Here is a 21,141-nt window from a genome sequence, read left to right on the forward strand (position 1 = left end):
GCAAACCACCCTCGGGGGTTAAGGGGTTAAGCCCATGTTGATTATATAACTGCATCTTGAATATCTTTTTGTAACCAACTGAAATGCCAAGACTTGTGTCACTGTCCAAATAATTCTGGACCTAACTGAATGTACACTATGATGGCAATAAAACACTAAATTGCTAAGAGCTAAGCAACAGCTGGTATATTTTCTTAAATCATTGTTTTTATCATAGGTGAACATCAGATGGAGTTTATGGATTATGTGGCTGCTAAATTTCATGAAGAAGCTGGTATTTTTAAGCTTTTGGTAAACAAAAAGATTACAAATAAGTATCTGTCTAATCTATTTATCTATGAAATCTATCTGTCTGGTAGGGTCCCAAAAATAGGTTGCCACGCAGTCGAAAGGTGGCTGTTTCCATTAATAGTTTAAAAATTCACTAAAAACTTATTGTTATGGCCACATGTTATACTGAGTCATTTTTGTAGTGCAAATGATTGATTTCTATCTACTACTTAGCTCGCAACAGCTTCAGTAAAAAAGCATACATTGATTTATCAATGTTGAACACAACTCAATGATTAGCAGCATTAGAAACCCCTTAGGGTATGGGCCCAAGATCAGGCTGTATCAGCATTTTGGATGCATCGTATTTTCGCTGCGTCCGATCGCGCAGATAAATCCGCATGTGTTCATTGAACACATGCGGAGTTACCTTATCCTGTACATTCTATTGTGGAAATTTCTGTTGCTGAGACTAGCATTTCCACAACAGAAATTGACATGCTGTGGCTTGTAAATCCACGCCGCGGGTGAGTTAACGCGGCATCAAATAGAAGCACTGTGGGCACGGGATTTATAGAAATCCCATCCACTGTGCTTCTACTCTAGAACGCAGCATTTTGGACGCAGCGCAGGTGAGCTGCATCCAAAACGCTGCTATTACGGATCCTGGGTGCGCAGCCTTATTCACACATTGCAATAGAAAAAAATGTAACCCCTTTTTGACTAAACTCATTTTTGATTTTGTGCTTTTCTTTGAGGTAGGGAATGTGTAAAATTAGATAAATGATGATGCTGCAAACATATCAGAGGTGGTAGATGAACAGGATTCAAGAGGGTTGAACCTTTTAGAAAGTGACAAACTCTGTTACCTCAGAGCCAAAAAGTTGGGTCCCTTCTACTCGGGATGGAAATCCCAGAGTGGGGATTGAATATCATTTTTACTGTCTGAACCTGTGAGGCTTTGTCATTCTATAATGTTGAGTGTTTCTTTAAGGTTGAGGTCAGATGGCCGTTAGGGTTATCCAAGAGAATCAGGCCATTTATGCAAATGACACTTGGTGATCAGAGTGTCAGCATTGTGTGATCCGATACGAGAGAGAATCGGAGCAATCTGTGAGGAGAAGTGACGTGCCCCCTGGGCCGTGTGTGCACGCATTGGGGTTACCCGGAGCCGGGTCTCTGGGGGTTGTAGTCTCCGTGGCGGCGACCCGGTCCCGTGGCTCAGGGTGGTCAAACCAGTGGCAGTCTTTTATATGTTTTAGGTTAATGTCCGACTACGCCACCCGTGGATTGCGGTCAGGGTGTACCGCCGCTGCGAGGCAGACCGCTGAGGCTGGTGTTGTGTGCGCAGCAGAGAATGGGACAACTCCCCACGGAAGGAGTATAGCCTCAGCGCAGTGAGTGTGGATGATGAGAGTGATGGTGCACGGGTGTAGCGTCTGTCTGCACTCTTCCTGGCTACCTTGCTGTAAGCGAGTGGAAGTAGCCCACGTCCCTGAGCATACCGTGTAGTGCTCACCCGTATGGCTGGTGACTTGGGGCCTTCTGATAGCCTCTGCTCCTCGATGGCGGTGCTGGTCCCATGCTCGTGACTGAGCCTCCGGGCTTCTATGGCCAGAGGACCTGGAATCCCCTGCCGACTGGTTTCTGCTGCTGGACTTAGAGATCCTCACAGCCTCGGACTCCGTTGTCCGGTAGTAGTGTCTTCATCCAGGACGAGCTATATCTGCTTCCAGTCCCTGGCACTCAGCTCCTGCTCCTACAGAGTTCCTAGCTGTTGCTTTCCCTGTGTCTGCAACTTCACTCTCTACTCTCTCTGGAGCTTCACTTTCTCCTCTAACCCCGCCCGAGATCCAGTTTATATAGGGCAGGTTCCTCCCCTATCTGGTCTGGGACAGGAGGTGTTGCATGTTCAAGGGCTCCTGACCAGGGAACCTCCCACTTGCTCTCAGATGTGATATTTCTATCACTGTGGCAACCAGACCCCTCTGGTGCCACATTCCCCCCTAGTGAAATTTAGTACTCTGGGACTAAACACATTTTTGAAACATAATATAACAGGGTATAAACAATAATACAACAACATATGTACAAGAAGTTTAGTCTTTAGAGGTCACGGCGCGTCCGTGACCGGGTGTCCATGTCACCCAACGAGGTGAAGTCTTGCACGGTTCGGGGACCTGTCCAAAGCAAACCCCAAATGTTGGCCCTGGGCGTGGCTGCAAGGTGAAGCGAACTACTTTGGACCACATGGGGCCACGCCAGACAGGTTTTTCTTCCGTGGCCATCTTCGCAAGAGGCACCAAGTGCAACTATTTACAATGTAGTTCCGGTTATTCAGCGTCCATAACCTGACAGTCCAAATAAACCTGCAGGGTAACTAGAGGAACATAATTAATAAACAGGCAACAAAAACATAAACCATTTTCAGCATTTGCAATTTACAGGTTAATCCACATTCTAGATTCTCCAGCGAGCGGGCATCTGTCCTCTAGTGCTCCTGGTGGACCTACGTAACCCACTATCTGGCTCTGCACTACAGGGTGTAGGAGGTGTTGCGGGTAGGCCTGGCAGCTTCCTGCATACTCTTTGGCTTACTAGGGGCACGACAGGCTCACTACTAGCAGAGGGTTGATTCTCCTGAGCTGCTGGTATGGATTCTTCTGCCTCCTGGGCCGGCTGCTCTTCCGACACTCCCTGTTCTTCTGTAGGCCCTTGAGGGGCTGGCTGGAGAAAGGTGAGGACAGGTACCACGACTGAGCTGTTGATCTGAGTCCAGGATCGGGGAAAGTCTCAGAGTACGGTACTGATCATTTCTTCCCTTTCCTCTGCGGGTTGAGAGTTCTCTTAATCTTCGTCAGTGCTTTGCAACTGCTCGGGACACTTTTTCAGGTGGTCTCTGGAGACAATGGCCGTGGTTTCTCCTCCATCCTTACTGATTATACAGATTTTTGGATTCTCATGGCGTGAAGGCAGTACGGTGTACGGTTCTTTCTCCCACTGATCATCCAACTTATGGAGCCGCCTCTTTCTCTTCAAGACCTGCTCTCCAGGTACCAGGGGAACAGCGGGAGCATGCTGGTTATAAGTCTTCTCTTGCCTTTCTCTTGCTTCATACAGACTTCGCTCGACGCTCTCTTGAACTTTCCGGTACTACTGCTGCCGTTCTGTATCCCAGTCTGCCTCTGGCGAGGTGTCCTCTGGTGTCAGGACTCCCATATCCAGGTCAATAGGCAGCTTACCAGGTCTTGCTCTCATTAGGTAAGCCAGGGTACAGTTGGTGGAACTTACTGGGATGTGGTTATACAGGTCCACCAGTTCAGGCAGTTTCCCAGGCCACAGATTACGTTCTTCCAGGGGCAACGTTTTTAGCAAGTCTATCACCACCTGGTTCATTTTTTCACATAGTCCGTTGATCTGAGGGTGATAGGGCGTTGTTCTTATCTTCCTGCAGCCATACAGGTTGCAGAACTCCTGGAAGACCTCCGCTTCGAAGGCTGGTCCTTGGTCCGTCAACACTTGCTCCGGATACCCGTGTGGATGGCAGAAGTGCAGCTGGAAGGCTCTGGCTGCTGTTTGAGCTGTCAAGTCTTTGACAGGGACCACCACCAGGAACCGGGAGTAGTGATCTACGATGGTGAGGGCGTAGATGTACCCAGATCTGCTCGGAGCCAGTTTCACATGGTCCAGAGCTACCAGCTCCAGTGGCTGCCTGGTGATGTTGGGCTGCAGAGGAGTCTTCTGGCTGGCACAGTCCTTCCTTTTTAGGTTGCACGGGCCACAGTCTCTGCACCATCTCTCGATGGCTCCTCTCATGCCTACCTAGAAGAACCGTCCACGCAACAGGAACTCCAGCTTCTTCCATCCGAAGTGCCCTGCCCCGTCGTGGTATGCCTCCAGAACCATAGCCGCGTCTCGTCTCGGGACAACTACCTGCTAGGTCAGCTCATGTGTTCGGGAGTTGACCACTCTCCGGCACAGCTTCTCTTTGTAAAGAAACAGCTTACTTTTCTCTTTCCACAGTTGCTTGGTCTCCTCCGGAGCGTCTGGGTCAAGGCGGGCATCAGCCTGTGTCAGCATTTCCTTCACCAGACGGACTGCGGGGTCACTGTCTTGCGTCTCCGCCCAGCCGTAGTGGGGTAAGGGATTGAACGTAGCAGAGTGCCTGTCCCTTACACGGTGGGAATACTGGGTAATCCCATGACGGTGGAATGCCGGGAGTTCGATCTCTTCTAGTTCTTCTAGATCTTCTCCTCTGTCCAGTAAGTTTGGCATCCTGGACAGGGCATCCGCGTTGGCATTTGAGCGTCCCGCCCGGTATTTGATGGTGAATTCATAGTTGGACAGGCGGGCCATCCATCTCTGCTCCAGGGCACCTAGTTTTGCAGTGTTCAGGTGTGTCAACGGGTTGTTATTCGTGTACACGGTGAACTTGGAAGAGGCAAGGTAATGCTTGAAACGTTCGGTCACTGCCCACACCACTGCCAGGAACTCTAGCTTGAAGGAGCTATAATTCTCAGGGTTCCTTTCTGTGGGCCTTAGTTTCCAGCTGGCGTAAGCGATTACCCGTTCTCTCCCCTGCTGAATCTGGGACAGTATGGCTCCTAGCCCGATGTTGCTTGCGTTCATGTGGAGGATAAAGGGCTGGCCGTAGTCAGGGTACGCCAGGACTTCATCCCCCGTGAGGGCCATCTTCAGCTGGCGGAAGGACTCCTCTTCCAGCTTTTCCCACCTGAAGGGTGGCTTCTGGGTTTTGGCCTTCCTGGACTGGCCTATCAGGAGGTCCTGCATAGGAGCTGCCATTCTGGTGAAACCGGGAATGAATCTTCGGTAGTAGCCTACCAACCCGAGGAACTGCCGTACTTCCTTTACGCTGGAGGGTCTTGGCCAGTCCTTAATCACGGTGATCTTATCGGGGTCGGGAGCCACTCCGTCAGCACTCACCACGTGTCCCAGATACTGTACTTTTGGTTTCAGTAGATGAGACTTGTAGGGTTTCACCTTTAGGCCGTAGCTTGCCAGGACGTCAAACACTTCTGCCAGGTGTTTCAGATGGTCCTCGTAGGTCTTGGAATAAACGATGACATCGTCCAGGTATAACAGGACCGTCTCGAAATTCCGGTGTCCCAGACAGCATTCCATCAACCGCTGGAAGGTCCCCGGTGCGTTGGAGAGCCCGAACGGCATACAGTTGAATTCACTGAGACCCATCGGGGTGGTAAACGCGGTCTTCTCCTTGTCCGCCTCTGCTACAGGAACCTGCCAGTACCCGCTAGTAAGATCCAAAGTGGAGAAGAAGCTAGCAGATTTTAATGCAGCTAAAGATTCTTCTATCCTAGGTAATGGGTACGCATCTTTGTGTGTGATTCGGTTGACCTTTCTGTAGTCTACACACATTCTCATGGTGTTGTCTTTCTTTTTCACTAGAACTAGTGGAGCTGCCCATGGGCTACAGCTGTCCCTGATTACCCCAGCCTCCTTCATGTCTCGCAACATCCCCTTTGCATGCTGATAGTGTGCAGGGGGTACAGGTCGGTATCTTTCTTTTATGGGTGGATGGTCTCCTGTGGGGATGTGATGTTCTACCCCCTTTACTCGCCCGAAGTCTAGCAGGTGTTTACTAAAGACTCTTTCGTACTCCTGAACCACCCGGTAGACTCCCTGTTTTTGGTGTGATGGAGTGGAGTCAGTACCCAAATGCAGCTGCTGACACCAGTCCTCCATATGTTTCTTAGAGCCGTTACCTTCCTCTGATTGAGACGGAGGTAAGAGTTCTACGGCCTTTACAGAATTTTGGTTTATGGTGAACAATTTGGCTAGCGTGGCATACCGGGGCAGGTATACTTCTCTCTCCCCGATATTTAAGATGCGGACAGGCACCCTCCCATGGCGTACATCGACCACCCCCCGTGCTGTCAAAATGGTGGGCCTACTGTCCGAGTAGACGGGTTCGACCATTGCTTGGTAGTCTCTGCCTCTTAGACCAATAGCTGCCCGGCACCATATCATCATCTCACTTTTCGGGGGCATGGCAATAAGGAACGGGTCACACATTCTCATGCTACCAATCTCACCACCAGATAGTTCCACCTGTTGCCGTTTCATCAACGCCCGGATCTCCTTTTGTAGGACACGCTGCTGGCTGGAACTGGCGTTCATGGCAACCTGCTGTAAAATGAGAATTATCTCTGCAAGACAATTTTCAATCACGTTAGTACCCAAGCTTATTTTAGGGTGACTCTCACGACGGTCAATGTCCACAATAATCAGTCCTTGTGCCGCCAGTTCAACTTTACCGATTTTAATGGTCACCTCTTTGAATCCCACCTGCAGCACGGGCTGACCATTGCTGGCGATGATACTCAGGTCGTCATCTGGGTAGCGGGTTATGTCCGAGTCATTCCAGTACCGCTTAAAGAGCACATAAGGGATGGTAGTCACCTGTGACCCGGTGTCTAGTAGGGCAATCATAAGAATGCCATCCAGTACCACAGGCAAGACTGGACGTCCCCCTACGTATTTATCACGCCAGTTCGATGGGCCTGATGATCTTATACATGGGGGTTGGCCCTCTGCCCCAGGTTGTGCCCGTTTAAATGACAGTACCTTGCCATATGTCCTGGTTGATTGCAGCGGCGGCTGATGGGTTGCCCGTCCTCGTTGTATTGGTCGCTGGGTCTTCCTCTGGACGATGGGATCCTCCTCTGTCGGCACCACGGGACGTCCTCCGGTCCGGATGCCAGCTGGATCTTTCCTGGAGGAGAGACCTGTAAAGACTGCACAGTTCTGGTTGGCGCGGCAACGCTTTTGGTTAGCTCTTGGACCTGATGGTGCAGGTCTGTAGCCGGGTTGTTGTCCAAAGCCTGCGCATCAGCTCCCACAGGCCCTGCAGACAAGGGCGCTGCCTCCTTGGGATAAGTGATAGCGGGGCGCCTTTGGGTTACAGTGCCACCCGGTGCCGGTTCTCGGAGCACCCGGATGGCTCTGTCCTTGAACTGTGCAAAATCTAAATCAGGGTCCTGTAGGGCCATTGCCCGCAACTGGGTTTGGTGGGCATTGGACAGTAGACCCTCTATGAATTGTTCAGTCAACAGCTTATCTTCATTCCGCACGCTGTCAGGGTCTGCCTGCTTAATGGCTCTCAGGGCCTCCTGAAAGTTCAAAGCATAGTCCCTTATACTTTCTTGTGCCCGTTGCTTGCACCCGTAAAATCTTAGTTTAAACTCTGCTGAGGTGCAGGTATCAAAAGTGTCCTTTAGACGGGCCAGTATTTCTCTGACAGTCCCCTTCTCCCGTGGTGGCCAGGACTTAACCTCCCTTTGGGCTGCTCCGATTAACTGGCCCACCAAGATGCTCACTTTTTGCTCTTCTGTCAGGGGGTATACTTGGAAGAGGCTGTTTAGCCTTTCCTTAAAGTCACTTAGGGTGTGTGACTCCCCTGAGTACTGGGGTAGCCATGCCGCTCCGGGGATATATGGCATCGTGAACGGCATCACTGCGGCAGCAGCCGCGCTGGCGGTGGGAGCTCCCTCCATTCCTGGTATCTTCCGCCCCCCTAGTTAACCGTGGCCTACCTCTTGTTGCTCTTCCTCCGTCGGCCGCGGCTCCGCAAGTGATCGTCGGGGTTGAGGACCTTGCGTCGCGTGCTGATGACGTCGGCGTCCGCTGTGCTCCTTCCAGGACCTTGCGCAGCGTCCGTGCGTAAGGCGGGGCTTCAGCTCTCGCGCGCTTTCGTTGTCCACGCCCCTCTTCTTCCCGCGCGGCGTCCCGAAGATGGCGCCTAATGGCGGGAAAACGACTGCGGATGGCGGGAAAACGGCTGCGGATGGCGGGAAACTTCACCACGGCAGGTATGACAGTCTTTTGAAGGCACGCAGTACCCGGTGGTTGCGGGCACAAAATCCTGCCGACTACGCCAAAGTTGACGCGCCCCCTGGGCCGTGTGTGCACGCATGGGGGTTACCCGGAGCTGGGTCTCTAGGGGTTGTAGTCTCCGTGGCGGCGACCCGGTCAAACCAGTGGCAGTCTTTTATATGTTTTAGGTTAATGTCCGACTACGCCACCCGTGGATTGCGGTCAGGGTGTACCGCCGCTGCGAGGCAGACCGCTGAGGCTGGTGTTGTGTGTGCAGCAGAGAATGGGACAACTCCCCACGGGAGGAGTATAGCCTCAGGGCAGTGAGTGTGGATGACGGGAGTGATGGTGCACGGGTGTAGCTGGAACGACTCAGAGTCTTTGCAGTGCAGTACAGGGTCTTTACTGATGATGATAAGGCGGACCCTCCCGGGAGTACTGGCTAGCATAAGAGGCCGGGTCAGTCTGTGAACAAACAGGAGTTCCCCTGGCCAGGTGGAGTTGTAGGCCTCCCCGTCTGTCTGCACTCTTCCTGGCTACCTTGCTGTAAGCGTGTGGAAGTAGCCCACGTCCCTGAGCGTACCGTGTAGTGCTCACCCGTATGGCTGGTGACTTGGGGCCTTCTGATATCCTCCGCTCCTCGATGGCGGTGCTGGTCCCTTGCTCGTGACTGAGCCTCCGGGCTTCTATGGCCAGAGGACCTGGAATCCCCTGCAGCTGGTTTCTGCTGCTGGACTTAGAGATCCTCACAGCCTCGGACTCCGTTGTCCGGTAGTAGTGTCTTCAGCCAGGGCGAGCTATATCTGCTTCCAGTCCCTGGCACTCAGCTCCTGCTCCTACAGAGTTCCTAGCTGTTGCTTTCCCTGTGTCTGCAACTTCACTCTCTACTCTCTCTGGAGCTTCACTTTCTCCTCTAACCCCGCCCCAGATCCAGTTTATATATGGCAGATTCCTCCCCTATCTGGTCTGGGACAGGAGGTGTTGCATGTTCAAGGGCTCCTGACCAGGGAACCTCCCACTTGCTCTCAGACGTGATATTTCTATCACTGTGGCAACCAGACCCCTGGGGTGCCACAGAAGATGGAGAACAAAATTTCTCCATCCTCTCCATTATCAGTGCTCGGAAATCGGACTGCATCCATAACAAGGAAAGGTAGAGGGCACCACCATAAATAAAGTCGGGATCTACTTATCACATACCCAGTGCAGAACATGGAAAAAGCAAAGAAAAAGAAGGTATGCGAAGACAAGGAACACCTGACTAAAAGATATATTTATTTATTAAATGACACCCAAGGCCAAAACAAAGAAATATTAAAAAACACTTAAAAAGTAAAAATGGCCATAACAGTATAACAAAGCAAAAAACAACACCTGTTCACACCTATTTCTTGTTTTGGAAGTGCCGTCAGTTTTTTCTGTTTCTATGTATAAACTTTGACTGAGCACTCTGCTTCTATGTCACAGGCGATTTTAATTGCAGCAGGATCTTATTATCCCGCACACAAGCAGACATAGTCACTTAGAGATGAGTTTACATTGATAGGGTCCTGGTATTTTTGAGAAACGCCTTACCGTGGCTACCAGGTACACATGAATTGGCCAATTTATGCACTAAGATTTCTCACTTATTTCTATTTTCCCAAAGCAGTAATGCTATTCATATTTCTTATATTTCATGTTTGTATACTTAGCTTCCCAGTGTGCTGCTTTGTTTGTTAATTAATAACAGTATAACGGACCACAACACTATAGTGTTGAAGTCTAATCCACCCGTCTGTAAGATGGTACATAAGGTACCAATAATCAGTAAGCCAAATGTTATGGCCATTTGTGCTTTTTTTTAAGTATTTTTAATATGTCTTTGTTCTGGCTTGTGTGTCATTTAATAAATAAATATATATTTTAGTCAGGTTATCCTTGTCTTTGTACACCTTCTTTTTGCTTGTTTTTTCCATAATCGGACTGCATCCGAATCAGAAATCATTTCAGTGTAGTCTGATGGTTTCCATGCACTCATTGCCTTGCAGCGCCAAGTGTGATCCAAATATCACTTCAAACTTGGACATGCTGCAATTTTTTTCCTCGGACCAAGCAAAAAATTGGACCTGTGTGCGGCCTCATAGACTAACATTGGTCCGAGTGCAACCTGATGTTTTGTTGGATCGCGCTCAGACAGTGGTGTCAGCGATCCCTAAGCCATTCATGCAGAGATTAAAGTATGCTGTTGGTTGAACTGTTGTTTAACAAACTGTTGTAATACCGACAGTGCCATATACATCTTAGTCCATATTGCCCATTCAACTTGGCCATATATATATATGTTCAGTGACAATGGGCACAAAACAAAAATTATTTCTGAAAATATTCTTTCAACAAAAGGTCTTTTATGAATGATTGATCTTTCATTGAACAAAAGATCTTCTTCCAACTTTCAGCCTAAGGCTATTTGGTCAGTATTCGGTCAGTATTTTTTCTCAGGAGTGGGAGCCAAAACCAGGAGTGGGTGATAAATGCAGAATTGGTGACTTGTTTCTGTCATACCTTTTCTCTGATTGTTCCTCACCTGGTTTTGGCTCCCACTCCTGAGAAAAAAATACTGACCAAATACTGATAGTGGGGCCGTGGGCTAATAAACAGAACTGACTTCATTTCAAATGATGATACTCTTTGTTTGTTTGGTTAAAACAATAGTTCGTTCTTCCGTATTTTCCTGAGGAATGATCGTTTTGGTTGAAAGAATTAATTTTCATTGACTTTAAAGAGAATATGTCACCAGATTTTTGACACCACACGTGAGAGCAGCAAAACGTACAATAGAGCGAGCCAAAGACCGTTTCCAGCGATGTGTCCCTTACATGGCTGCTTGCCGTAGTTTTGATAATCTTCTACAGATAACAGTGATTTTATCACTAGAGGACTAGTAAACTTGCTGTCATGTAGTCCGCCATATTCAGGATCTCTGTATAACCCCGCCCTACCACTGATTGCTAGCTTTCTGCCTATGCACAGTTTACACGGAAAGCTGCCAATCAGTGGTGTGAGCGGATTATACAGAGCTCAGCATTCAGGTAACTGGTAGATCTGCAGCAGATAAAACTGTGATTTTAGCAAAATTGCACCATGCAACCCAATAAGTGACGCATCGTTACAATCAGGGTCTCTGCCTCTACATCATGCTGCTCTGACAGATTCCCGTTAAAGCGAATATGGCAGCAGGATTTACCCCTATTTACTGATTACAGAGCTGCATTTGTCATTTCACACTAATTTCTAGCGACCCCAATGTTTAGGCAAGTTCTTAGCACAATCAGAAAATCACTTTATTATTATTGTGGTGCTAGATATTATAATTAGCTGGACTAGTCTAAGAAGCATGCACTTAGGCCCCTATTCATCATTGTTAAAGGGAATCTGTCACCCCCTGGGACCTATCGGACCTCTAATATGGGCATACAGGTGATAGAAATGTAAATCTATTGTCACGCCAGGTGTGGGAAAGACTTAGTGCAACACTGAGGGAAGAGGGAAAGGGAGCCCAGACACTAGGGAAAGGGGGAAGTGGAGACCTCCTAGTCTAGTCTAGTGTCACCTTGTCTCAACTACCATCCCTATATTGCCTCTACAGCAATTGCTGCACACATGCCTCGCCCTGTCTTTCCCTGGCTTATGGCTAAGGCTAGGGATGGGAGGAGATGAGCACTAGTCGATCTCAGCTAAACACTATAGAAAACAAGGGTAGACAAACAGTGGGGATTGCTTAGCTTTATACGACTCCAAATGTGCACACGGACTCAAGCTTCAGAGAGGACGAAGCACTGCTCCTGCCAAAACCTCACAAGTAGAAATGAATATAGCCGACACCTCCCTCTCAGACACACCAGGTATATATACACCCAGGCCAGGAGCTAATTAGCAAGAGGGAGGTACTGCAACTGCACGGCGACTGTCTATCACCTCTGATACACCTGTGACATCTATACATACCTGTATGGCCCATATTAGAGGTCTGCTTGTTTTGAAATATCCTTTTATGAAATTTGTTTTCCTATGCTTGGCATCCGGGGGACGCCAAGAATTCCCTGCATACTTACTTGGAGACGCCAAGAAATCCCCACCTACCTACTTAATTTACATATTCCCCCCTCCTCTGCCATCCCGTGCATGTCACAGGGCCCTGTGATGTGCAGTCTAAGTCTGCATATCCCCCGCATGCGCAATGCGCCTATAACGTAAGGCGTATTTTTTTTTCTCTCGGCCCTATTTTACACTGCTGGGCTCTAGTGCACAGTTTACTTACAATGGTAAAGTATACACTAAAAAGGTAAAAGACAGAATTTAACTGAATCCTTCAACAGATTGAATGCTCATAATGCAAAATAAATGGCAACGAATTTTCAGCCATGTCAGACTATTAAGCAATTTCTATATCCACCGCTCACATTTTCACCATTTTTCTGTTACAATATATATTAATTTGAGACCATGCATTGCCATTTTTTACAGTATGCATTTTTTTTTTGACACTTCACAGACTGTAGAAGTGAAATCCTATGTTTTGAATATTTAACTTCTAGTTTTTGAAAATAAAAAGAAGTTATTTTTAACTTATTTAAAGGCTATGCTAACTTTGTCAGTAATGTTCAGGCTATGATCAATTTCTGATCTTGATTTCAGATTATTGATTCAATAATGGCTCTCTTCCGAGTGGATTTTAGTGGGCGTGGAGAGTTGGCTGAAGACAGCAGAAACTAGCTCAGATGCTGTCTAGGCTTCAGAAAATTTCAGAATGTGAGTTTCCTAAATTAATAACATTTTGTTATTTTAAAAGACAGCAATCACTTCAACAAGCACCTTGCCAAATACTGTCTGCTTTTGTATACAGGATTTATAAGCAAATACTCATATGTGACACCCCAGGGGTCTGGTTGCCACAGTAACGTAATGTTATGTCTGAGAGCAGGTGGGAGGTCCTTTGGTCAGGGATCCTGTGCATGCCACACCTCCTGCCCAGTCTTGGGAGGGGAAGAACTTCCCCTGTATAAACCCGGGGCTGAGGCAGGGTGAGTCAGACAAGGAGAGTGGAGACAAGAAGCAGCATAGGAAACAGCAGGCTTACAAGGAGTCAGGGGCTGGCAGCTGCAGAGCTTGCCCTGACTAAGAAGATTCTTTACCGGACCCGGAGTCCGAGGCTGTGGGGACTAACTCCTGCCCAGCAGCAGAATCCGTCAGGCAGGGGATTTCAGGTCCTCTGGCCCAGAAGCCCGAAGGCACGGTCACACGCGTGGGACCAGCACCGCCATCGTGGAGCGGAAGCCATTAGAAGGCCCCGAGTCACCGGCCATACGGGTGAGCACCACACGGTACACTCAGGGACGTGGGCTACTTACATCAGTTTCTAGCAAGGTAGCCAGAAGAGTACAGTCAGTTTGGGAGGCCTACAACTACGCCTGGCCAGGGGAGATCCCATCTGCTCAAAGACTGACCAGGCCCCGTTTGCTAGCAAGTACTCCGGGAGGGTCTGTCGTTGTTACCAGTAAAGACCCTGAACTACACCGTAACGTCTCTGAGTGGTTCCTGCTACCCCCATCATCCACGTCGGCTGCCCTGAGGCCATACCCCTCCCGTTGGGGGTTATACTATCACGCTGCACAATCCTACCACCGGCCTCAGCGGTCTGCCCTGCAGCAGCAGCTCCCTGGCTGCTCTCAACGGGTGGCGTAGTCATCAACTATTTACTACTAATAGACTGCCGTCTAGTTTGACTCCCTGGGCACGGACCGGGTCACCGCCACGAGACTACAACCCTCCACTGATCCGGCTCTGGGTAGGCTCCCGCGCGCGCAGCGCGACACAGGCCCAGGGGCGCGTCAACTTTGGCGTAGTCGGCAGGATTTCGTGCCCGCAACCACCGGGTACTGCGTGCCTGAAAAGCAAAGACTGTTCAAACTTACCAGTGGTGAAGATTCCCGCTATCCGTGGAGGTTTCCCGCCATCCGGCGCCATCTTCTACCTTCTTCCCGCCATCGGTGAAGTTTCCCGCCATCCGGCGCCATCTTCGGCCTTCTTCCCGCCATCCGTCGAGTTTTCCCGCCGTTGGACGCCATCTTGGGGACGCCGCGCGGGAAGAAGAGGGGCGTGGACTCTGAAAGCGCGCGAGAACTGAAGCCCCGCCTCACGTCCGGACGTTGCGTAAGGTCCTGGAAGGAGCCCAGCAGACGCCGACGTCACAGGAGCGCGACGGAAGGTCCTCAACCCTGACGATCCACTGCGGAGCCGCGGCCTACGGAAGAGGATCATCGCAAGGTAGGCCACGGTCCACTAGGGGGGAGGAAGATGTCGGATACGGAGGAGAGCTTCACTGCCCCAACCCCCGCCAGCGCTACGCCTGCTGCAGTTATGCCCTTCACAATGCCCTATATCCCGGGAGCAGCTTGGCTACCCCAGTACTCAGGGGAGTCCCATACCCTGCATGACTTTAGAGAAAAGCTGGATAGCCTCTTCCAGGTGTACCCCCTCACAGAAGAGCAAAAAGTGAGCATCCTGGTGGCCCAACTAACCGGGGCAGCCAAAAGGGAAGTAAAATCCTGGCCACCTGGGAGGAAGACTGTCGCAGGAATACTAACCCGGCTGAAGGACACCTTTGATACCCGCACCTCAGCCGAGATTAAGCTTAGATTCTACGGGTGCAAGCAGCGAGCGCATGAGAGTATAAGGGACTATGCACTAAACCTACAAGAGGCCCTGAGGGCCATAAAGCAGACCGACCCTGATGGGGTGGGAAACGAGGACAGGCTGTTGACTGAACAATTTATAGAGGGTTTATATTGCAATGCCCACCGAACCCAGTTGCGGGCAATGGCTTTACAGGATCCCCATCTGGACTTTGCACAGTTCAAGGACAGAGCCATCCGGGTGCTCCGAGAACCGGCACCAGGTGGCGTTGTGACCCACAGACGCCCCACTACCACTTACTATCAGGAGGCGGCGCCCTTGTCAGCAGGGCCTGTGGGAGCTGATGCGCAGGCTTTGGACAATGACCCGGCTCCAGACCTACACCATCAGGTCCAAGAGCTAGTTAAGAGCGTTGCTGCGCTAACCCGAACTGTGCAGTCTTTACAGGTTTCCACCCCAGGGAAGATCCAGCTGGCATCCGGACCGGAGGACATCCCGTGGCGTCGACCAAGGAGGACCCCACCGGCCAGAGGAAGACCCAGTGACCGATACAGCGAGGACGGACGACCCATCTGCCGCCGCTGCAATCAACCCGGACATATGGAAAGGTACTGTTCTTTAAACGGGCACAACCTGGGGTAGAGGGCCAACCCCCAGGAAAAAGATCACCAGGCCCATCGAACTGGCGCGACAGATATGTGGGAGGACGTCCAGTCTTGCCTGTGGTACTGGATGGCATTCCCATGAGTGCCCTACTGGATACCGGGTCACAGGTCACCACCATCCCGTACGTGCTCTTCAAGCAGTACTGGAATGACTCGGATATTACCCGCTACCCTGACGACGACTTGAGTATCATCGCCAGCAATGGCCAGCCCGTGCCACAGATCGGATTTAAAGAGGTGACCCTCAAAATCGGTAGAGTCGAACTGGCCGCACAGGGACTGATCATTGTAGATATTGATAAACATGAGAGTCACCCAAAAATAACTCTAGGAACTAACGTAATTGAAAATTGTCTTGCAGAGGTGATTTTCCTTTTACAGCAGGTTGCCAAGAACGCCAGCTCCGGCGAGCAGCGGGTGCTCCAGAAAGAGATCCGGGCACTGATGCAACGGCAACAAGTGGAACTCTCCGGCGGTGAGATTGGTAGCGTAAGAATGTGTGACCCTTTTCCTATTGCCATGCCCCCAAAAAGTGAAATGATGATTTGGTGCCGGGCAGCTATTGGTCTGAGAGGTAGAGATTACCAGGCAATGGTAGAACCAGTTTACTCAGACAGTAGGCCCACCATTTTGACAGCACGGGGGGTGGTCAATGTACGCCATGGGAGGGTGCCCGTTCGCATAATAAATATCGGGGAGAGGGAAGTGTACCTGCCCCGGTATGCCACGCTAGCCAAATTATATACCACTAATCAAAATTCTATACAATCTGTGGAACCCTTGCCTCCATCTCACCCGGAGGAAGGTAACGGCTCTAAGAAAGACATGGAGGACTGGTGTCAGCAACTACATCTGGGTACTGACTCCACTCCCTCACATCAGAAACAAGGAGTCTATCGGGTGGTTCAAGAGTATGAGAGAGTGTTTAGTAAACACCCGTTAGACTTTGGGCGGGTCAAGGGGGTAGAACACCGCATCCCCACGGGAGATCATCCTCCCATAAAAGAGAGGTATCGACCCGTACCCCCTGCACACTACCAACACGCCAAGGGGATGCTTCGAGACATGAAGGAGGCTGGGGTAATCCGGGATAGCTGTAGCCCCTGGGCAGCCCCACTAGTTTTAGTCAAAAAGAAAGACAACACCATGAGGATGTGTGTAGATTACCGGAAAATCAACCGTATCACACACAAGGATGCGTACCCCTTACCAAGGATAGAGGAGTCATTGGCTGCTTTAAGATCTGCTAACTTCTTCTCTACCTTGGATCTCACTAGCGGGTACTGGCAGGTTCCTGTAGCAGAGGCGGACCGGGAGAAGACCGCATTCACCACCCCGATGGGACTTAGCGAGTTCACCTGCATGCCGTTCGGACTCTGCAACGCCCCAGGAACCTTCCAACGATTAATGGAGTGCTGTCTGGGCCACAGAAACTTCGAGACGGTCCTGTTGTACCTGGACGATGTCATCGTATACTCCAAAACTTATGAGGACCACCTGAAACACCTGGCGGAGGTGTTCGAAGCTCTGGCGAGTTACGGCCTAAAGGTGAAACCCTCCAAGTGTCACCTCCTGAAACCAAAGGTGCAATACCTGGGACACGTGGTGAGCGCTGACGGAGTGGCTCCCGACCCCGATAAGATCACCGCAATTAAGGGATGGCCAAGCCCCTCCAGCATAAAAGAAGTGCGGCAGTTCCTAGGGTTGGTAGGCTACTACCGAAGGTTTATTCCCGGTTTCACCAAAAAGGCAGCGCCGATGCAGGACCTCCTGATAGGCCAGTCCCGGAAGGCCAAGAACCAGAAGCCGCCCTTCAAATGGGAAGAGCTGGAAGAAGAGTCCTTCCGCCAGCTGAAGATGGCCCTCACGGGGGACGAAATCCTGGCGTACCCGGATTATAGCCAGCCCTTTATCCTCTACACCGACGCCAGTAACATCGGGCTAGCAGCCGTACTGTCCCAGATCCAGCAGGGGAAGGAACGAGTAATCGCCTACGCCAGCCGAAAACTGCGACCCACCGAAAGGAACCCCGAGAATTACAGCTCATTTAAGTTAGAGTTCCTGGCCGTAGTATGGGCAATCACTGAGCGCTTTAAGCATTACCTCGCTTCTTCCCGGTTCACCGTGTACACGGATAACAACCCGCTGACACACCTGGACACGGCAAGACTCGGTGCCCTGGAGCAGAGGTGGATGGCCCGTCTGTCCAACTACGAGTTCACAATTAAATACCGGGCAGGACGCTCCAATACCAACGCGGACGCCCTGTCCAGGATGCCCAACCTGCCGGACGAAGGAGAAGATCCGGAGGGACTGGAAGAAGTTGAACTCCCTGCGTTCCACCGTCATGGGACTATCCAGTATTCCCACCGGGTAAGGGGTAAGCAGGCTGCTACGTTGAACCCCTTACCCCACTACAACTGGGCGGAAACGCAAGACAGTGACCCTGCCGTCCGACTGGTGAAAGAGATGCTGACTCGGCCGGAGGCTCGCCTTGAACCAGACGCTCCGGAGGAAGCCAAACAACTATGGGCGGAGAAGAGTCGACTATTCCTTTACAAGGGGAAGTTGTGCCGCAGAATGGTCAACTCCCGGACGCATGAACTACTCTGGCAAGTAGTGGTGCCCCGAAGAGACGCAGCCATGGTGATGGAGGCATACCACGACGGAGCTGGACACTTCGGGTGGAAAAAGCTGGAGTTCCTGCTGCGCGAGCGGTTCCACTGGGTAGGCATGAGGGGAACCATCGAGAAGTGGTGCAGAGACTGTGGCCCGTGCAATCTGAGAAGGAAGGACCGGGCCAGCCAGAAGACTCCCCTGCAGTCCATCGTCACCCGGCAACCATTGGAACTGGTAGCCTTGGATCATGTAAAACTGACCCCAAGCAGAAGTGGCTACGTCTACGCGTTAACCATCGTGGATCATTACTCCCGGTTCTTGGTTGTCGTCCCCGTCAAGGACTTAACGGCTCAAACAGCAGCTAGGGCCTTCCAGCAGCACTTCTGCCGTCCACACGGGTACCCGGACCAAGTGCTGACGGACCAGGGACCTGCCTTTGAAGCGGAGGTCTTCCAGGAATTCTGCAATCTGTATGGCTGCCGGAAGATAAGGACGACACCCTACCATCCGCAAACTAATGGACTTTGTGAAAAAATGAACCAGGTGGTAATGGATCTTCTAAAAACATTGCCCCTGGAAGAACGCAGTCTGTGGCCTGAGAAGTTGCCCGATCTGGTGGACCTATACAACCACATCCCGGTAGGTTCCACCAACTGTACCCCGGCTTACCTAATGAGGGCGAGACCTGGTAAGTTACCTGTTGACCTGGAAATGGGAGTCCTGACACCTGAGGACACTTCACCAGAAACAGACTGGGACACAGAGAGGCAGCAGCAGTACCGGAGAGTACAGGAGAGCGTGGAGCGAAGTCTCTGTCAGGCTAGGGAAAGACAAGAGAAGACTTACAACCAGTATGCTCCCGCTGTTCCCCTGGTACCCGGAGAGCAGGTCTTGAAGAGGAAAAGACGGCTCCACAAGTTGGATGACCAGTGGGAGAAGGACCCGTACACCGTACTGCCCTCAAGCCACGAGAACCCGAAGGTCTGTACCATCAGTAAAGACGGAGGGGAAACCACAGCCATTGTATCCCGGGACCACCTGAAGAAGTGTCCCGAACAACTGAGGAACCCTGAAGAGGAACAAGAAGACCATCGACCCGTGGGAGAAAGGGAAGATATGGTTAGTACCGTGCTCGGGGACTTCCCTCGGTCTTGGACTCAAGTCAATGGTGCAGTTGTGGTACCCGTACTCACCTTCCTCCAACCATCATCCCAAGAACCTACGGAGCAACGGGTAGAGCTGGAAGAACAGCCGGTCCAGGAGGCAGAAGACTCCACACAAGTAGAACAGGGGAATCAACCCTCTGCTTATAGTGAGCCTGCCGTACCCCTAGTGAGACAAAGAGCCGGTAGACAGCTGCCCAGTTTACCCTTGACAGCTCCTACACCCTGTAGTTCAGGGCCAGACAGTCAGCTCCGTAGGTCCACTAGGGCCACTAGAGGCCAGTTACCCGCACGTTGGAGGATCTAAATGTTTAAGCTATTTTATAATGTTTACCTGTCTATAGTTGCTTGTGTGTAATTTTGTATTTCTAGTTGTTTTTAGGAATCCTTGGTGGATTTACCGGGAATCCTTGTATATAGTTGGAGCGTAACCCAGGATGGACTAAAGACTGTCAAGGACTCGGGGTAGAACAGACCCCTACCTGGTTACGTCTCCCTGTGTTGGTGAAATGGACACCTTGCTTTCTTCAGAGACTGCACCCGGTTGCGGACACGCCGTAACCATCTTTATGTGTTTTCTTATTGTATTATTAATGTTTTGCCTTGTTATGTTTTCTAAATGTGTTTAGTCCCGGAGTACTAAATTTTACTAGGGGGGAATGTGACACCCCAGGGGTCTGGTTGCCACAGTAACGTAATGTTATGTCTGAGAGCAGGTGGGAGGTCCTTTGGTCAGGGATCCTGTGTATGCCACACCTCCTGCCCAGTCTTGGGAGGGGAAGAACTTCCCCTGTATAAACCCGGGGCTGAGGCAGGGTGAGTCAGACAAGGAGAGTGGAGACAAGAAGCAGCATAGGAAACAGCAGGCATACAAGGAGTCAGGGGCTGGCAGCTGCAGAGCTTGCCCTGACTAAGAAGATTCTTTACCGGACCCGGAGTCCGAGGCTGTGGGGACTAACTCCTGCCCAGCAGCAGAATCCGTCAGGCAGGGGATTTCAGGTCCTCTGGCCCAGAAGCCCGAAGGCACGGTCACACGCGTGGGACCAGCACCGCCATCGTGGAGCGGAAGCCATTAGAAGGCCCCGAGTCACCGGCCATACGGGTGAGCACCACACGGTACACTCAGGGACGTGGGCTACTTACATCAGTTTCTAGCAAGGTAGCCAGAAGAGTACAGTCAGTTTGGGAGGCCTACAACTACGCCTGGCCAGGGGAGATCCCATCTGCTCAAAGACTGACCAGGCCCCGTTTGCTAGCAAGTACTCCGGGAGGGTCTGTCGTTGTTACCAGTAAAGACCCTGAACTACACCGTAACGTCTCTGAGTGGTTCCTGCTACCCCCATCATCCACGTCGGCTGCCCTGAGGCCATACCCCTCCCGTTGGGGGTTATACTATCACGCTGCACAATCCTACCACCGGCCTCAGCGGTCTGCCCTGCAGCAGCAGCTCCCTGGCTGCTCTCAACGGGTGGCGTAGTCATCAACTATTTACTACTAATAGACTGCCGTCTAGTTTGACTCCCTGGGCACGGACCGGGTCACCGCCACGAGACTACACATACATATGGTGGTATCATGTCACAAGGCAAAATTGATAACTATGTGGCTTGGTGAACAAAACATTGAAATTTTGGATAATTGACCAGGAAACTTCCCAGATCTCAATCACGTTGAGTTGGGCTGTGGTCAAGCAAAAAATGGGTGGACAAACAAAAACACCAAAATCGTGATAAAGCACTGATTAGACAAAAATGGGCTGTCATCAGTCAGGATTTGGCCCAGAAAATGATATCCAGCTACCAGAGTGAAGGGCAGATATCTTTAAAAATAACGATCAACCCTGTAAATTTTATGCGTTTGCATAAACTTGATGTATTTGTCAATAAAAGTTAAAA

General features: G+C 50.8%; 1 pseudogene; it reads left to right on the forward strand.

Annotated features, from left to right (window-relative positions):
* The window catches only part of LOC141157736 (meiotic recombination protein DMC1/LIM15 homolog), a 214,665-nt pseudogene that overhangs the window by 178,096 nt on the left and 15,428 nt on the right, over window positions 1-21,141 (forward strand).

The sequence above is a fragment of the Phyllobates terribilis genome, unplaced genomic scaffold (genome assembly GCF_046119375.1).
Source record: "Phyllobates terribilis strain yellow unplaced genomic scaffold, ASM4611937v1 Scaffold_8__6_contigs__length_399053987, whole genome shotgun sequence".
In the NCBI taxonomy this organism is placed as follows: domain Eukaryota; kingdom Metazoa; phylum Chordata; class Amphibia; order Anura; family Dendrobatidae; genus Phyllobates; species Phyllobates terribilis.